The sequence below is a fragment of the Neomonachus schauinslandi genome, chromosome 9, assembly GCF_002201575.2.
Source record: "Neomonachus schauinslandi chromosome 9, ASM220157v2, whole genome shotgun sequence".
In the NCBI taxonomy this organism is placed as follows: domain Eukaryota; kingdom Metazoa; phylum Chordata; class Mammalia; order Carnivora; family Phocidae; genus Neomonachus; species Neomonachus schauinslandi.
This window is the reverse complement of record NC_058411.1, coordinates 108,622,604-108,627,307: the sequence shown is the minus strand read 5'-3', so window position 1 is coordinate 108,627,307 and position 4,704 is coordinate 108,622,604.

The following is a 4,704-nucleotide window of genomic DNA, read 5'->3' as shown; positions in this document are numbered from 1 at the left end:
CAGCAGGCAAAGCTTAAATACTCTCTCTGAAGTGTGTGCCAACACAATTTGATAATATGCCAAAAGGAAATAATGTCATAACAGCAAGATGTTACTTTTACATGGTGGGACCCAAACTTGAGATGTGGTTGTTTTGGGCGGGGAGGGACCTCAAACTTAGGGGGGTGGGAGATAGGAGCTGAGATCCTTTTGGAAGCCCCCACTGTTTTTTCCACTTGCTGCGATGGCTAGTCTTCCACTAATCATGCTGGTCATGTTACTCTCACGAAGGGATGGGAAGAAAGAATAAAGAATCCAATTCCCCTATTAGAATATGAGCTCCTAGAAAGAGAGACCACATTCTATTCGTTTTTGAATTCTACCTCATTCTTACCACATAACATGTATACTTTTGCCATGCAATACATGTTATTGAGTTGTCAAATTTTTCAAATTCAAACTCAACACCAATTTATTGAGTGGCTACTATGTCCTGGATCCTGAACTAGATACATTCATCCATTATCTCATTCAATCTTATTAAATCCTCAGGCACTAGTGAGGATACAGGCTAAGCTGCTGTAACAAAAATATCTCAAAATACAGGATCAAACAGAGTGTGAGTTTCTTTTTTTCTCAAAAGATGGTCCAGATTATGGTCCCCTGAACAAGTCCAGGGCTTGGCTGTTGATTCTGCTATCTTTTTTTTTTTTTTTAAGATTTTATTTATTTACTTGACACAGAGAGAGAGACAGTGAGAGACGGAATACAGGAGGGGCAGAGGACGAAGCAGGCTTCCTGCTGAGCGGGAAGCCCGATGCAGGACCTGATCCCAGGACCCTGGGATCATGACCCGAGCCAAAGGCAGATGCTCAACAACTGAGCCACCCAGGTGCCCTGGTTCTGCTATCTTTAACATGTGCTGGTTACTTGTTCCTGCACTTTCATCCTCGGGTCCTACATGGCTGCTCCAGCTAATAGACAGAGGGACAAGGTCAGGGAAGAAGACCCATAGTTCTAGAAACACAACCTAGAAGTGGGAGCAAACATTTTGCTCACATCTTATTGGCCAGAATTTAGTTGTGTAGCTATAAAGATACACAAAGCATACTGGGAAATATAATCTCTAATTAGGTGGTTCTGTAACCATCTACAGCTGGGGATTGGTTTCATTAAGCAAGGGAGAATGTATATTGATGGACAAGTCTCATAAAACACCTCATTGCCTGTAGATGGGTATCTTGGTTCTTATTGAAGCTAGAAATAGATTATAGAAAGATGCTGACTTCCTGCCCAGAGAGGTACTCTGTTTTGTCAGTGTATTCAGAATTAAGTTGGCTCTGAGAGGCTACTTCAACTTATTGGAGTTTGCTATATTGACCCCCCCCCAAATACCAATTACTTAATTGACAATGGATGAAGACACGTATCAGGAACTAGAATGTTTGCGTTCCCCATTCAGGCTAAGATTTTCCTTGGATGGAGGTACTTAGAAGGCCACATCATGCTGTATGCTGTCAGATCCTGAGCGTCTATTCTGCGCCATATGCTGCGCTAGACTGTCTTCCGCAATCTCATTTGATCTACAGACCCAATTCAATGAGGTAAGGATCATCCAGAGCATTTTGCAGGTATGAAAACTGAACAGCAGGAAGGTTATGTAGCTAAGGCATGGCAAGGCTGGTGGCAGGATCCAGGTCTATTTGATTCAAGAGCCATGCTTTTCCACCACATACTACTGCTTATGTGGGAGCTTCAAGACATCCTCAGTCATATTTCCTGGCTGTGCCTCTTTGTACAGATTTCTGCTATGGCATTTAATGCAGTAGACACGTTCTATTCCTGAAGGCCATCTTTTCTAGGCTCCCTCCATCTCCTGGTATTCATGGATCATGTCTTAGTCATTTTACAAAATTGAGGCTAGCACGAGGCCTGGTGTTTGTTACACACTGAAACAAATGATTACGTGAGCAAATAAATCACCCTCCTTCCCCTACAGTTAAAACCAGACCCTTTGCTGAACCCCTACCCCCATCTTACCAATTTTTCCTTTCAATACTTAGCCCACTCCCAATTTCCCTACATCAGTATCTTACTCTGAGTCCTTGGTTTGCTGCTCTAGGGCCAGGGACACTCAAAAATATTTCCAGTTGATTCCCAAACAACAATCTTTCATTTACTGAAATGGTCTCCCAGGGTTGAATTTTTGCTTCAACCTAACCTCAGTCCATCCTGATGACTTGTTAATTAGTGTTTCCTTCTGTTTCATCTTCAGAAGCTATGGGGGAAAACTATTTCCCACTTTGAGTTTGTTATAAAAATGAGCCCTCAGGATTCTAGGGAAAGGGAATGATGCCAACTCCAGGCTGAGGTCATGATTTTGCTGAAGGAGACTCTGCTAATCATCTCAGAGCTGATGGAAACTCCTGCCGTGATGCTCAACACAGGCCTGGGTGGGGCTGGCCACAGCTCTGTGAAGGAAGGAGTTGGAAATGAGAGAGGCCCTTTAAAATTCCTTCACCAGTGGCACAAAGGATGGGTGTGTGGGTAGGACAGATCAAATCAAATCAACAAACATTTCTAGATGCAGGGCTTTCTGCTAGACAGGATGGGGGCTGTAACAAGGACAGAGAGGTCTTTCTCTCAGTAATAAATTTACCCACTGAATCATTTGTTTAAGCATACAAGAAATACCAGTGAGCCTCATTAGAACTCATTTTCCTCATCTGAAGAGTGACTGAGTTGGACTCCTCCCATGAAGCACTACCCATAATGTAGATGGCGGTGTCCGTCCTTCCCTCCCCCAGGCATCATGCTAAACCAACTACTACAAATGAAAAATTCATGTGAAGTTGCTTTAAAAATTCTATACAAGTTTTGCATTCAATTCCAAGTATATATTTCAAGCGGTTATGTGTGTGTGTGTGTGTGTGTGTGTGTGTGTGTCCGTGTGCGTGTATGGTTCTTCACTCAGGGGAGCCCTGGCAGAAAGGTTTATTCTTAGGGATACCCATTCCCTCAAAGGGGAAGCTCAAGACTGGATGATTTCTGACATCCTTTCTAGATTCAAAATTCTTTTATGAGAAGTCAGAAATAAATAATATCAGAGACAGCTTAAGTAGATATATTTCAACCTAAGGGCATGTCAATTTCATTTATTTTTTTCTAAACTCCAAGAGTTTAGAAAAAAGAGAACACTTTTGCAGACGAGATTCACCCACCAACTGCCAGTTCTTAAACTATAGGAATCTATATTTTCAGAACATTCCCCAGGGGACTCTTATCAGGCAATTGGAAACTCTGAGGTGGGTATGTATGAATTCTTCATAAACTGTAGAATCTGGTACAAATATGAGCCATTACTGTGGGTATTGTGTCTTTGCCACATTGGAGGGTTTAAATGAGATAATGTGGATTGCTTTGTGAAAATCAGAAACTAAGGTTATCAGAACGGGAGATGTGGAGAGGGCTGCAAATCTCTCTTCTCTTCATCCTCATCATAGAGGACCGGGTGTAGAGAAGTTCTGTAAACTCTACAGTCCTGGCAGGAGGCACGGTTTGCTTGGACCAGATCCTGTGCACTTCTTGCCTCTTCCTCCCTGTAGTTTACACGCAGGCTGTGAGCTGTTCTGGTACAGATCCCAAAGGTCTCTCTCTTCCTTCACTTACTCATTCTCTGGCCGCTTCAATCAAAAGAGAGATCTGACAAAGAAAGGGACAGGGCTTCCAGTCAAATCTTAAAAAGAAGGGCTGCCCTTGCAGCACCTCTGGGTCTCTCCTGGGGCCCCAGCCCCAGAACCCCAGAGTCCCATGCACGGTGGTGGTGGTGTTTTTTGTTTTACAAGGACAGTGCTTTCCAAGAGACCCCACTTCTTGAACCTCTGGTTTGCTTCCCTCTGTCAAAACGTATTGGTCGAGGGGTCTGTTCTTTTAGAGCCCTGGGTTGGCAAATTAACATAATAAATGATGCTTAAGGAGGTAAATGAAGAGCTTCATGAAAGCACATTCAGGTTTTATTTATGTCTATGCTTATGTCCCTCGTTTCTGGGTCACTTGTGCAGGGTTGCTATGGAACTCAGTTAAAGCTAAATATGAACAGGGTTTTCGAACATACTGGCATTTCAATAGCTCCCTTTATTTAGACAACAATATTTGAAGGCTTACTATATGCAGGGCATATTCTAAGAAGCAAATGAAAAGGGCATTACAAGGCAGTGGCTTTCGAACTTTAGTGAACTTTGGCATCACTTGGAAGACTTGTCAAAACACAAAGTTCAGAATCCTAGATCCTGATTCGGGCGGGAGCTCTGGTTGGGCCGCGAGAACGTGTGTTTCTAACAAGTTCCCAGGTAGGGCCGGTGCTGCTGGTCCGCGGACCACACTTTGAGAACCACGGGTTTAGGGCATGGCAGGAACCAAGTCCCTGACCTCACAGGGCGCACAATCTAAGGTGTTCGTGCTAAGGAGGCTAACGGTGGAGATTTCGGTCGTCTTGGCAGGACCGTGGGGGGAGACACCAGCAGGAACAAACGCCCCTTAAGGTGCTGTCCGGCCATGCCCCCCCCCCAGGGTCCTCCGCCCACTAAGTCAGAGGTGGGGCGCCCTCCCCTCTCCCCTCTCGGGGGCTGCGTGGAGCCGAGCCGGTAGGAGGAGGCACCAGCGGGCGCGCGCCGGAGGCGTCGGGGGTCGGGCGCATCTTTCCGGGACGGGCGGGGCGCGGGGCGC